Source organism: Chenopodium quinoa, unplaced genomic scaffold (assembly GCF_001683475.1).
Source record: "Chenopodium quinoa cultivar QQ74 unplaced genomic scaffold, ASM168347v1, whole genome shotgun sequence".
NCBI lineage: Eukaryota > Viridiplantae > Streptophyta > Magnoliopsida > Caryophyllales > Amaranthaceae > Chenopodium > Chenopodium quinoa.
Window position 1 is genome coordinate 1,252,800 of NW_018742730.1, and position 15,864 is coordinate 1,268,663.

A 15,864-nucleotide genomic window follows, 5' to 3' on the forward strand; every position below is an offset into this window, starting at 1 on the left:
TATTCGGAATAAAATACCTCCTGTCGCCAACGACAGGAGTTAGCGCCAGGCGATAGTTGTCAGCGCCAGGCGATAGTCTTGTGATCTCGCGCTAAGTCAAAAGTATAACGCGCTTTGTACGCGAAATCATCTTCTTAATACGAATAACCAGCTTATTCCGCGTTAAGCAAATTAAAATCATATTTGTGACAAATCACATATTTTATTCAAAATAAAACTCTTTAAAATATAATTATCAATCCTAATCTTTTTAGAATTTAAAAGAACCTTCTAGATATTTCTAGAAGACTAAAATCAATCCTAAAAACTTTAGGAATATTATTAATAGGCCCTCCTCTATATCATTAGGCCACATGTAAAATCAGTGGCCAAATTTACTTTAATCCATAACTTCCTCATTATTCATCGGAATTGGGCTTATAATATACCGTTGGAAAGCTCTTTTTGAGCTCAATCCAACTACACTATTATTAGACCCTTATCATGGACCAAACCAAATTGGACTGGGTATTTTCATAAATAGAGTGAAAGAAAGAAATACTTTTGAAAACAGAAAGAGAGATAATTTAATAAAAACAACCTCATCACTAGACTTTTCACACTTTCACCTCGTTCGATGATCAAATGACGTGAAAGGTATTCATCACTGGGTTTGGTTTTGGGGAGACACATTTGGGTGTCTACAGGTTGTGAACTTGGTGCTTGTAAAGAAGTCAAATGGTACCTGGCGCATGTGTGTAGATTACACTGACTTGAACAAGGCATGCCCAAAGGACAGTTAACCACTTCCAAAGATCGACAGTCTAGTCTACTTTACAGTCGGGCATGCCTTTTTGAGTTTTATGGATGCTTAATTCGGCTTCCATTAGATACCCCCGTGGAAAAAAGATCAAGAGAAGACGACCTTCGTCATTGATCAGGGGTTCTATGTTATACGGTGATGTCGTTTGGCTTGAAGAATGCGCCAACTACTTTCCAACGGATGATTAATACAGTCTTCATTAATCAGATTGAGAGGAAAGTAGAGGCATATATTGATGACATGATAGTCAAATCCAAGCTACAGATGGATCACCTTGTTGATCTCCGAGAAACCTTTACCACACTCAGGCGGCATAAGGTCATGTTAAATCCCAAAAAATGTGTTTTTGGTGTTGAGTCTGGGAAGTTTCTCGGATCCCTGATTGGTCAAAAGGGGATAGAGGCTAACCCCGAGAAGATACAGGCGGTTATTGACATGAAGTCACCCCATTCTGTCAAGGAAGCTCAGAGGCTTACCGGTTGTCTAGCTGCGCTTGGGAGATTCCTCAGCCGGTGAGGTGACAAATGTCTTTACTTCTTCCAAGCAATCAGGAAGAAGACTAGATTTGAATGGGGGGATGATGCTGAGGCGGCCATTCAGAAATTGAAAGAACATTTACTCTCTTTGCCAAGGCTTGTTAGCCCTCTGAGAGACACTATATATGTATCTAGTCGTCTCAGATCATGCCCTCAGTGCCATTCTCCTTGCTAAGAGAGACGGCATTCATCTCTCGGTCTATTTTATTAGTCATGTTCTTAGAAATGCTGAACTCCGGTACCCCATGGTTCAAACTTTTGGTCGTGCCCTTTACATGGCTGTTAACAGAAGTTGAAACCATACTTCTTGGCACATTCGGTGGTGATCTATACAGATTAACCCCTCAAGCGGCCAATGACAACCTTGAAATCACCTACAAACCAAGAAAGGCAGTGAAAGGTCAGGCGTTTGCCGACTTCATTGTCAAAATGACAAGGCCGATTGCTCCGGACAACCTTGATCAGGTTTGGAAGGTGCATGTAGACGGGAGCTCTACTATGAACGCTGTGGTGCAGGTATAAATTGTCAGTCTTCGGAAGAATATAAATATGAATATGCACTACGGTTCAAGTTCCAGGCCTCAAACAATGAGGCGGAATATGAAGCCCTTCTAGCCGGCATCCATATGTGCAAGGCGGCAAGGGCAACCAAGATTGATGCCTACTTAGACTCTCAGTTGGTCGTTAGCCAATACCACGGTGAGTATGAAGCCACCCATCCGACTATAATAAAATATTTGCAAGCACTCAAAGCTAAAGTTGGGACACTTGAAGAATTTAGTCTAAGTCAAGTGTCTAGGTCTGAAAACAACCAGGCATGCGCGTTGTAAAAATTGGCATCCTCCGCCTCATGTGATACGCCTCAATCAGGCTTTGGGGAAGTTATGGAAAAAATGAGTATATCTGATGAAGAGCCTATTGGAGTACTTGACCGAAGCTCTACCTGGATGGATAGCATCCGGGTATATTTGACAGACAGCACGCTCCCTGCTTCACCTTAGGAGGCGGCCGTAATGAAGAAGCGGGCTGCAAACTTCGAGATGAGGCAAGGAGAGCTCTTCAAAGCGGGTTTTTTGAAGTCTCTGCTGAAGTGTGTTACCCTAGAAAAGGGGAAAGAATTTCTTGAACAATTGCATGTGGGATACTGCGCCTCGCATACAAGCGGAAGATCTTTGGCCATCAGAGCCAGGCGGCACTATTTCTGGCCCACTCTTGAGTCAGACGCCATGGAGTTTGTTAAAAAATGTGACAAGTGTCCAAGATTTGGCAAGCTAATCCATCGGTCGGCTACTGACCCGACGACAATCCACAGCCCAGTCCCATTTGCTAAATGAGGCATGGATATTCTAGGTCCTCATACGACTACTCCAGGTGGAAAGCGCTATATTTTGGTGGCTGTGGATTATTTCACCAAGCGGGTGAAAGTAGAGGCAGTCAAGGGCATCACGACAAAGGATGTCATCTCCTTCATCTAGAAGAACATTATCACATTAGTGGAAAAAAGTCTACCCGTAACGGGCAAAAATAGCCCATCCGTAACTAGGGATGGCAATTCAATCCGAGTTCGATTCGAATCCGATCCGATCCGAACGAAAAAATCCGATTCGAATCCGTTTAAAATTAGTCTGAATCCGATAAAATAGATCTGAATCCGAATAGGAGGTGGATCGGACTTGGACTCTACAAAAAGTCCGACGGAGTCTGATCCGAGTCTGAATCCGAGAGTATAAGCATATGCTCTATAACTTGGGACAATAATTTGCTTGTTTTATAGCAAAATTTTGTTATGTAACTTTGTTTATAATTTGAATGTGTCATGTTATACTTTAATTAGTATGACAATACAATCAATTATAGGTATATGACATTACAAAAAATAAAAATAAAAAAGTAATCGGATCATTTTGGAGGTCCGTATAAACGGACCGGATTCGGATCCGAAAATTACGAGTCGGATTGGATTTGGACTCGGACTTTTCGGATTCGGACTCGGATTCGGATCTGAGTCCAGGATCCGTTTACTAAATGGATCGGATTCGGATTTAGCCACATCCGACCCGAATCCGATCCGTTGCCATTCCTATCCGTAACGGGCAACGACCATTACGGATAGCAAATGTTATTTGTAACGGGCACTTGCCCGTTACAAATAAGTTGTTATTCGTAATGGGAAAACAAGTGCCCGTTACGAATAATGGGGTTATTTGTAACAGACATCCAGATGTCTGTTACAAATAACCCCGTTATTCGTAAATGTCCGTTACAAATAACCTCGTTATTCGTAGCGGAACATGTTTTGCCCTCTACGAATACTTACTTATTTGTAACGGGCCTAAAATCTGCCCGTTACAAATAGTGTGTGATCTAATTAAAAAAAATCCAGCAAATGTTGGATTCTTTGCACACTATTTTATCAATTAAAAATGAGATATTTATATTTTATACAAATGTACACAATTAACATACAATCAACTAATAACTATTTTTTTTAGGGAAAAAGGGAAATCCAATTACTGAAGGAGCAAAGATTGCAGCTCCAAAATAAAACCATACAAGTGCAAAATAGATAAACAGTCGTACTAAAAAATCACCAAGTTCTATTACATAAGCCCTGAGACAAAGTCAGTAGATCAAAATGCCTTGAGTGACTGTATGGCAAAGAGGACGCCATAAAATCCCACCACTACAAATTCAGAGTAATATGCTTTCTGGTAATCAAATAACAAGGGAGACTTGGAGCATGGGGCAACATCAACTGTTTTGTCTAGGGCGTGCTTTGCTGAGAAGAAGTAGGATCCTAGTGCTTGATGAAGCGACTGCATCAATTGATAATGCAACTGACACAATTTCAAAATTAGTGACAGTCAGTAATCTTTCTTTCCTTTCAAAATTTCAAAAAGATTAAGCTCACTAGAATTTTCAACATAGTTAAGTAAACCAAACATAAATTTAGAGACAACTTCCATTTTAACAAGGAAATCTCACAGTAATGTGAATTTAGCAATGCTGAATCTAAGAATTAATCTAAAAGAGAAGTTACAGAATACAGAAAAAACCATAAATTATGTTCTGTTTACCAAGATGAGATCTGAATCTAAAAAGATATCTTGATTCTGTTGCAGGAGATTTAGTGGAGTATAATGAACCAATGATGCAGATGAAACAGGAAGGTTCGTTATTTGGCCAACTCAGCTGGTTAGTCACATCAAACATAAGTCGTGAAGGAGCAACCAATCTATTTTGAATTGATGAAGATCCCTCTATCCTCTTTTAATTTGTTGGAGTCATGAATCTCATGACAGAGTAGGGGCAAGTGGGCAACATGAGAAGAAAAACACACCCGTAAAATCATCTTAATTTTCCTTTTCTCATCCTCAAAATCAATCATACGGATATAGCTTTGGAGATTTGGAGTGGTTTCGAGATCTGGAAAAAGGAGATGAGTGGTTTTGTGATAAGAGAAAGATCTAAGGTGGTTTCAATGTACAATTAATCAAATTCCACTCATCTAATTCTTATTATGGGTATGTAGTGAATTTCTGTAACAACTTAGGGGTATATGGTGAATTTGAAAATTTTCATGGGTATATGGTGAATAAATGAAAAAACCATAGAAAAAAATAAGGTTTAAACCATAGAAAAAAACTCAGGGGTATGTGGTGAAAAAACCATAGAAAAAAATAAGGTTTAAACCCAAGAGCTTTATTTAGTTGTAACAGGCTTATATTTGTCCATTACAAATATTAGCTGTTCGTAACGGGCATTTATTTGCTCGTTACAATTATTAATTATTTGTAACGGACATTTGTTCGCCTGTTTTAAATAAGTTTTTTCGCAACTATCATATATTTTGCCCGTTATAATTACTTTTTTTGTAACGGATTTTATATTGCCCGTTACAAATAGGTCGGGTGTTACGAATGACAATTTTTCCACTGGTATCACCCGGTTTGGGGTACCCATGTCTATGGTGTTTGATAGTGATCCTCCGTTTGAGACGCCTCGACTTAAGACTTGGTAAGGAAATCAAGGGATCTCACATTATTTTGCATCAGTCGGCCGACCCCAAGCAAACGGCCAAGTTGAAGCCTTCAACAAGCTCATCTCAGATGGCATCAAAAAGAAAATTGAAAGAGCCGGTGGTTTATGGGCTGAAGAGTTAATTCATGTCCTATGGGCCATCTAGACAACTGAAAAAGGGGCAACCGGTGAAACCCCATTTCTGACTGTTTACGGTGTTGAAGCTGTCTTGCCCATCAAACATTATGAGCCGACTCTACGAGTCATGCTATACGATGAAGAGGCAAACTAGGAGGCCATGCCGCTGGCATTGGACTCACTCCAGGAGCGAAGGGGCAATGCTGCCCTACGCTATAAGATTTACCGTCTGAGTATGACTCGTGCCTATAACAAGGGAGTGCACAAACGACCCTTAAAAGTTAAGGACTTTGTGTTACGAAAGATGGTGGCAACCAGTAGGTCCAATGAGCAGGGGAAGCTAAAACCTAATTGGGAAGGCCCCTATTGGATCTATGAGGAAGTAAGAAGTGGCACCTACCACCTGGAAACTCCAAGCGGCAGGCGGCTGCCCAGAACTTGGAATGTAGACAACTTGAAAAAGTATTACTTATGAGACTTGTAAATTTTTTTAAATGAAAAGCCTATCAATGAAAAAAGTTGCTTTTTGTTTTCAATCCTTTTTATTACCTCGTATATATGCATGCGCAACTATAAATTATCGTCTATGCAAAACACAGACGATCCAACTGAATAAATTAAGCTAAGTTAAGAACTTAGTGCCTAAATCAATGTTTAAATTAAAGAGTCCAATGGCCGGATGTAAATTTATTTTATAAATTCGTCTGCTCCAACATGAGTATGGCGTCCGGCGTCGCCCCTCCGGATGTTATCGTCACAGAGGGCATTTTATCGTTTGCTCTACAAGCATATGCAGAAGACAAAGATTGAATGACCTAATTGGTCAAATCATAGTTGTATGACCAAAATAGTCTAAAGAATGATTAAGCTTAAAACCGAATGTTAAATGACATCATCCGGTTGATAACCGAAGTTCTGAGTTAGATTATTCGACGAAATTGTACAAGTCTCCCCAATAAGGAAGACGGAAAAAATGAAATGGATTGCAGGTATCCCAGACGCCCTTAAAGTTGTCTAGGGACCATCTGTTAGGAGGACCATTTGTCCCCTGCTTCATTAACTGCCAGGCGGCAATTCACCGTGTGAATTGCGAATACCCCTGGCGAACGAATAAGGCTATGGTCTAGCTAATTCCCCGGTTAGGTAAAGCGGCTACTTATTGGTTTTGTGGACGGCTGTGTACTTGGTTTGGAGCAATCACTACTATGATTGATTGACTTAGGAACATTTCATACTCCTTAAAGTATCAAAAATTCCCAAGTCAATCAATCAAAGAAGTACTGAAACCAACCACACAACCGCAACGGCAAGAGTAGTCGGTGTACTGACTGTCGCATGATTTTAATAAGTTAGGCAAATTCAAACATATATAAGCAAATTTAAAGAGAAAAATTCAAAATCAAAAATGCAAAGCACACCGACCCAGTCGGTATTTTCACATATAAACCCGACCACTAAGAGGTGGGGAGAAATATTTAACCGGATACTCATCCGGGGAAAAATACAAATTGTTGATCAAACATTCAAATACTCGGCACACAGGCCGGAAAAAAAGCTGAAAACTAAGGCTGGCCCTCCTGGTCCTCCTTCTTGGGATCCTTCCCATCAGATTGGAGATCAATTGCTTCTCCTTCTCCAGGAAGTTCCTTGGCAGGCTCCTCAAGCTCAGTGTTTGCCCAGACTTTGAAGAACTCAGGCTCCGGTTCTCCCTTCTCTCTCCTATACACAATATCCTCAGCATATTAGAAACCCAGATACCAAAAAACATAATCCTTGTTTGGCTAGAGCGCATTCCAAGCAATCTTCATCTGGGTGTCGAAGTCCTCTTCATTCTCAGCAACTAGGCGATTTTGATCCGCCTCAATTGTTGCTTTGATATTCTTTTGGACCTGTTCAGCATCCTTTTTCAGGCGCTCAACCTCCGCCTTGAGTTCAGTATTCTCCTGGGCAACACCCTGCAAGGCCTTGAGGTAGTCCCGTGCCTTCTTGAGGTTGGTCTCAGCAATATTGGCCTTCTCCTTAGCCTCATTCAAAGAGATATTTAGACCTCTAATTTGATCCGCCTGTTGCATTAAGACGGCTTTAGTTTCAAGTTCATTAATTGTACATTGATATTTAGCAATATCTTGAGAATCCCTAGCTGATCTAGTGGCTCTTTTTACCTCCTCTCTCTTCCGGGTGTACGCCCGCTTGAGCCCATCAACCCTGAGCATAGCCTACAGACGCAAACGGTATGAACCATGCGGGATAAAATTATACTTGTTATTTTTCGAAAAGGAATTAATCATACCTCAGATAGGAGTGCATTGATCCATTCAACATTGAACGTCTCAATGCCCGAGATGATATCCTTCTCCTTATTAGGGACGACCGCCAGCATGGCCTTGGCATGCGCCTGCACATCTGGCCTTCAGGGGGATTGATCTGCACCATATGTGAAAGGGGGTGAGTAAGCTATATAGGCGACACCAGCTTGATGTCGGTTGTCTGACAAAGAGGTCTGTTGAGAGTAAGATTTCACTCGCAAGGGCCATCCAAGCTCAGGCGGGGATCCGAAATAATTATAGATACCTTTAGAAGTCAATGGGTTTGCACCACCCACAAGCGCGGAGAGGCCGGATGGAACCATGTCAAAGTCTACTCCGAAGCCTCCAACGGCCATATTTCTCCTCCCCGATGCGTATGCAGTGTTTCCTAGAGGACCTTTCTGGGCCCGTCTTACCTGAAGCTTCCTTGGCAAACTTTGCAGGCTTAATTGGAGTAGAGGCGGTGTCATCCCGTCCCCATTTGAAAAGGTTCTTGGCGAAGGACCTAGGAACCTCTCCACCCTGCAAGAAAAATCATGTTAAGAATGCAACTAGCATTACCTTTGTGAAAATTAGGTTAAGGGGTTAGACGGTTTTCTTACCTCAGCCTTCTGCTTGGCGGCTCTAACCTCTGCTAGGTCCTTGCGGATTTGCGCAGAGGACCGTTTGCGGGTTTTCTCGTCCGCGACCATTTTCAAAGCTTTTTCTGCAAATATTATAAACAAACACTTAGTACAAAATCGTAACCGGTTAACAGAGCAATAGTACAAACGGCATGCCGCCGGATGTGTAGCAAACATACGCTTTGGAAACATTGTACTTAGCCCACGGGCGGACAAGAACATCTCGTCTCTAAACCATGCGCACATGAGAATCTAATTATTTGGAACCTGTGGGGAATAAATTTCAAGCGTTAACCCCCTAGCTTGAACCCCACTGTGATCATACACTAAAGTACGGTGGCGTCCAAAAGGGAAGAAGATAGAGAAAAAGAGTCGCCAACAAGTTTTAGGAACTTGTAAACCGTTCACAGGGTGAAGGTTACACCCCTTAACGATCCAAGAGATCGTAAACTCCATAAGGTCTTGAACCAAATAAGGGTTCGGGGATGAAGGTACAAATCCAACCTAAAAGAGATTGAACCAGCCTTAATAATAGGCCTCTACTTTATTCAGATCGTATTCATGTGCGCTTTCTGACTAACATGCAATCAATAGGATTAACCTTAAACCTGTTTATCTATGTTGGTTAAATATTAATGCACAAATAAACCTATTATTGGCGATTTCTTGAATTATAATCAAATTAATCCTGAACAAGATTATTAAATATCTTATTAAACGTGATTACAAGTACCAAATTCCCTTTAAACATGCATAAAAGGCGTGATCAAGCAATAATAAATAAATATCAAGCAACATAATAAATAATCAAAATAATAATTATAATCATCAAAACAATAATCATCATAATAACAATCATATTAATCATACTAATAACCATGTTAATCATAATAACAATAATTATAGCAATAATAAAATTATAATCATAATCAAAACAATTATAAAAATAATCATAAATCATGTTAAAGCATAATAAAAAATAGCAAGATCCTAGGAATGATACTAACAAGATTAATAACAATCCCTAGCATGTCACTAAGCAATAAAAATCAAAATTTTAACCCTAACATGATACTAAAAATCATAAATATTAGGAAGAGAATAAAAGGCATCGCAGGAATCATAATAAGCATATTTAATATTATAATTACCCTAGACATGATACTAGGAATATCATAACAATTTAAACATGATTTCTACATCATAACATCAATAAAAACCATTAAAGTAATTACTTTGATGCCTCGTACCTCTTTCTAATAACAAAATACACACGTTAGTAACTTCAAGGAAAATAATAAACAAACAATTAAATTAAATAATTGAAAGAGAGATTTGGGACCAAACCCTCAGAAATTAAACCTTTCACGTCTAGGGTGAAGGCAACTTCGAATATGGCTAGGTGTTTCTAGATTTAATGAATGCGGAATTTTGTATTTGAAAAGCAAGGGAGAAAGAGAGAGAGATGGTGAATGATTAAAGAGAATAAGAAAATTGGCGAATGAAAACTGGTTGTAGGTGAATGTATTCGTTAAAACTGGCTTTTTAGATGAAATCTGGCTATCGAAAATGGAGTTTTTAATACGCTACTTATAGGAAAAATCAGCCAAAAAGATAAAATATCAAAACAGAGTTTGGCGCACCTAAAACAGAGCTGGCGCCAACAATGGCTTATTGGCGCCAGGCGCCAATGTCTGGCGTTAGGCGTTAATCCTGTTTTTGACGCGTTTTCTAAAATCTGATAAATTTTGCCGTACAGGAGGATAAAATCGTATCTTTTCCTCAAAAATGTTCTTTGATTTTAATTAAAACTCAGAAAAGTCAACAAAAGTCAATTTATCAATGCTAATTGAATTAGGAATGAAAAGAACCTTCTAGAAGAATCTAGAAGACTAAAATCATTCCTAATTTCATTAGGAATGATAAATCATATTAGGCCCTCCCCTAGATCATTGGGGCGCATATAAGGCTCAAACCGGGCCCAGTTTAGTAATTGGCCATAACTTCCTCAATATTCATCGGAATTGGGCTTATAATATATCGTTGGAAATATCTTGTCAAGCCCCATCAAACTACACTACTATTGGACCCATATCATGGACCAACCAAATTGGATTTGCTATTTTCTTAAAATAATTTTTCAAAAAGAGAGAGAAGAGAAAAGAAATAAAAACTCTACGCAACACTAGACTTTCCACACTTTCACTTCATTCGATTATGATTCGTCGTGAAAGGAACTCATCACTGGGTTTGGTTTTGGGGAGACACATTTGGGTGTCTACAGAACCTTTATTACGTCCCCGGTTGAGAGAGTATCGGGCCTGAGCTTGAAGAACTTTGTCTCCATAATTTGGTCGTAATCATCCCCTAGGATCTGGGGAAGGGCATTTCCTACCGAGAAGGGCATTTCCGAACGAGAAGGTCAGGTTTTTTATTATACCGGCATAGCTCCCGGTTTTCTCGATGGGTAGGGGAAGACAGCATATAGAACTGGTGCTTCCAGGCGTCATATTTGGACACTTTGTCTAGGTCATTTGATATTGGGGAGGGTGGTCAAAGTGTACCATGCTCTCCAACCGCCTGGGTTGCGGCTGAGATAGTGCATATGTGCAAATGCCTCCTAGCCGGAATTCAAATTCTGCATTTCGCAGGCGGCGACATACCCCAAAATGTTAGCCTATGAGTTTGGGGTTAACTAATAGACGCCTAGGCCATAACCTCTAAGTATGGCCTTCACAGCGTTGTGAAGAGGGAATCGGAGACCAACTAGAAACGCAGCCTCATAGCAGCCAGAATAGGCATTGGCGTTCTCTTGATCGTCCTTCCAAGAGATTGTGCCTAGCGCATGCGGCACCTGGATGATATATCCTTCTCCTTGGGGCCACTTGCGTATAAAGCCCTTAATCCCCTTCAACATGATCTCTCTATCCCTAGCAGAGACATGAATATTAGAGGGGTCATCCTTGACCTCCCATTTTTTCCTCTCCTCAACCTCGCTATCCTCAAGCGGGGAAAGAGGAGTATCACTGTCATCCTCAGAGATAGACCCTAAGGCGGAGCTCTCCCCGTCTCCTTCTTGAGAGACCTCCTCGTCGGATAACCCCGAGCCCGGTGCAAACTCTTCCGCGTCTCTTTCTTCGAGGCCAGCCTCATCAAGTTCCATCTAGGAGACGGCTTCCTCATCGTCTCTACCCTCAACTTCATCTAAAATCGTATCGCTTGGGGTCCTAGGATTCCCAGACGGGGAGTATTCCACCGAATCTTCATTCCTCTCTGCCCCTCAACCGGGGTTATTTCATTGGATGACACTTCCAATGTATTGTCTCTTCGACGCCGTTTGGTGGTTGTCTGTTTAGTTCTAACCATCGTGTCCTGCACAGACACATAGTTAGTCGGTTGGGGGATGTACAAAATTGCTCCATGCACCCAGAGCTGGCACTCCCTGTCCTAGACTCAGCTGTACCATCAAACCGGCTGACTACTAACCTAGGTCGTGCCGTGTGTGTTGGTAATGAGTCAATTTATTGAAAGAAAGTATACAAATGTAAAGAACGAGCTGAATGGGGTAGAGGCGGTACCTTACTTTGTCTTTGGAAGAAGGCAAGTGGTGATGTCCGGCTGCGATACGCTGTTTGAGGACGATCTTGCTTGTGTGAGGAGGCACAGGCGATTGTCTAACCGGCTAGGGCAGGCAGAAAAGAAGCAAAGTTTGTGTTTGGCACAAACGGTGGTCAGAGTTTCTCTCTCTAGAATTCTCTTGACTTTCTCTCTCTAAAATGTTTTGGAAACGTCCAAAACAAGGGGGATAAAATATATATTTATAGAGGGGTAAAAGTAGGGGTATTCTTGTAATTTTTCCCGGAATGTGAAAAGTTAAATTTTTACAGTAAAAAAAAAAGAAGATGGCTGAGTGACATGTGTCATAGATGCCACGTGGCGCGCCACGTCACATCTGTGAGGAGCAAATGTTTTGGGTAATTTTACCTATGCCACGTGGGCCAACCAGCTCATGACACGTGTCAAACCCCGATTTGTCCAAATTGGACCAATCTTTATTTGACACATTTCATTCCCAAAATCTGGGAGAAAAGGTGGCCTTCAAAGGCCCAAATCCCGAGAAAGCAGTAATTCGACGCGACCCAACAGAATCAGGTCAGAATTACCTAATTAAGGGCACATTTCCCAATGACCCTATAAATAGGGAGATTACCCTCATTTTGGGGACTCCTACAATTTATTACAGCATACCCTACATTCTCTTACATCAAAGAAACACCTGATCTCGGAATCCGAGAAGATCCTTTTACTTTTCGCACCTTCTTCATTCTCCTCGTGTTCAAACTTCATCGTCGGAGGTGGAGCTCCAACAACCCGGAGTCTCCGTTGTTTTGCAAGTACAGGCGCAGTCAGATCAGTCTCTGAGTTGTAACTCTCCCGAGGGACAAAAACACCCAAATTAGATATAAACACCGAAATCAATGGCGGCTTCGCCGCTATACTAAACGAAAACCCTAAAAAATGGAGAAATTTAGGGATGGGCTAACCTTAATGGGTAAGTGAGTTTTTCCGAAGAACTATGAAACGTTGATTCCGCTACCAGCAGGCCGCAGACCTCCGTTGTCCTCACACAACTTCAAACCTCAATGGTGACTCATTCCCACCAAGAGGACGTCGGCGGTGACAAGCGGCAATTGAATTTTCCAATTTGTGTATTTGGTTTTCTTATTGTTGTCGATTGAATTGAGTTAGTACTCCGCACCAAAATTAACAGAAAGCTAAGAAGCGTTAATAAATCCGTTTTTACCCTACTTGCGTTCACACTCAATATTACAAGCGTGCCCTCACATTAAACTTAGTAAATTATGACACTACCCCATTGTTTATCCAGGGTATAAAATTCAATTTTCTCACATATGAGGGTAAAGATCTATTCATTTCAACTTAATTTCAATTAAGTTCAGCTCCAATCAGTTCAGCACCTAATTTTCTTCTCTCATAAATATTGATTTCAGCTCAATTCCGGTCCTATTAGTCTAATTTAGTTCAGCTCAGCTCAGTTCAGTAAATATGAACAGGCCTTGAGGTCTTTTTATTTTAAGCTTTTGGGTAAAGCATAGCAGAGTCAGCAGAGAAGATTATTATTATTATTATTATTATTATTATTATTATTATTACTATTATTATTATTATTATTATTATTATTATTATTATTATTATTATTATTATTATTATTATTATTATTATTATTATTATTATTATTATTATTAGTATTAGTATCATATATCAAAAACAGATAAAGTCATACAACCTACAAAAAATTAGTGGGAAGCCGAGACACAATCTAGGCCCCCACTCCTCTAGCTATAGAAAATCATATCCTAGTAAAAATATGAGTAGCAGCACGACCCTCGATGTCCTGAGTCGTTGAGAATTTCTGAACCTGCTTCAGCAACGCAACAACCTCCTTGTCTAATTCTTCAAGCGAAGAAAATGAGAAGGGAAGGAATCCATATCCAATAGCTCAACAACTAGACTCATACTTGACCCGCTTTCGATAAGCTGCATCGACCACAGCTCGTCCAGGAACAAAGTCAGAACTTATCGCCGATCTTAGTAAAGATATGAGATGTAGCACGCGCCCCAATATCCTGATTCTTCGAGAACCTCTGGACCAGCTTCAGCAATGCAACAACCTCCTTTTCTAACTCCCCAAGAGAAGAAAAAGAGAAAAGAAGGAAGCCATATCCAATCGCTCGACAACTAGATTCGTACTTGACCCGCTTTCGATTGGCCGCATCAGTCAGTACCCGTCCAGGAATAAAGTCAGAAAGCCCATACTGTGTCAATGGACAAGACCCTATCAAGTCAACACAGACATCGCGACCACGATCCCATGAATAAAGTAACACATCTGCAAATCTGAGAGCTCCGTCATTCCCTCCAGACAACCTAATGTCCACCTCCTTTCTAGCTAAAATCCCTGACCGATAGCAAACATCAACAAGGGTATCCCAAACAATATTATGCCGATGTTTAATGCCCACAATACCAGCATAAGACACCGCGTGATCACCGAAAATATCTCCAGCAAAAACCCTTGAACAAGCAGAGCACGACGTCGTGATAGAGAACAATGGAACACCCAACCGGTAGCACAACACACAGTGATAAGTCTTGGAGTTCATCGTCTGACCCAACCCTGAAACAGGGACTGCCCGAAGCCAAGCAGAGGTGTGATTTCCATAATGTTAATTGTCGAGAAGTTAAAGAATAAGCTGATTTTGCAGAAGCGGTAACCTTTGTGAAATATATTTTTGCCAATTTCTTCATAAGTTTAGGGGCAGCGACCTCACTAGGATTACTCAAAATGTTGGACTCCACTGTTCCATTAAACAGACCCAACGCATCCTCAAAGGCTCATCCAAGACCAACAATGCCAACATGTCATAGAATTTGTGTCTGCAACCCAGCAGACTGCAACCGACAAGCAAGAAAAGCTTAGTGACGAACATCACCTACGGGAACTTATTATTATTATTATTATTAATATTATTATTATTATTATTATTATTATTATTATTATTGTTATTATTATTATTATTATTATTATTATTATTATTTTATACTTCAAAAATTGACAATGTCATACAACTTACAAAAAACTAGTGGGAAACCGAGATACAATCTAGACCTCAACTCCTCGAGTTATAGAAAATCCTATTCTACTAAAGATAAGAGCAGCAACACTTGTCCCAATGTCTTGAGTCTTCGAGAACTTCTGGATCCGCTTCAACAATGCAACTGCCTCCTTTTCTAATTCCCCAAGTGCAAAAAAAGAGAAATAAAGAAATTCATATCCAATTGCTCAAACTTGATTCGTACTTGTTCTGCTTCCGATGAGCCGCATCAGCCACAACCCGTACAGGAACAAAGTTAGATAACCCAGACTTTGTCAAAGTTATTATTAGTATTATTATTAATAAATATTAATTATTATTATATTATTGTTATCATTATTATTAAATATTAATTATTAATTATTATTATTAATTATTATTATTATTTTTATTAATTATTAAATATTGATTATTATTATTATTATTATTATTATTATTATTATTATTATTAAATATTAATTATTATTTCTAAGTAGAGCAGTACAGAGCAGAGTAGAGTAACGTAGAACTCAGCACACCACAGGAGATCAGAATAACTCAAAAGTACAGGACCTAAATGTATAACTTTTTGGATGAAAATGAGAAAAACGACTACTTTTAAACCATTCCAATTACTCAAACTCGCTAGTTGATGTGATAAGGAAATCTTGTTTATCACAAAGATTAACTGGGGTGGAAAATTAAATACTCAACTCGACACTTTAGTCATTTCACAAATTTTCTAGGGACCTGATTGTAACTTACAATGAGGACGGGAAAGAA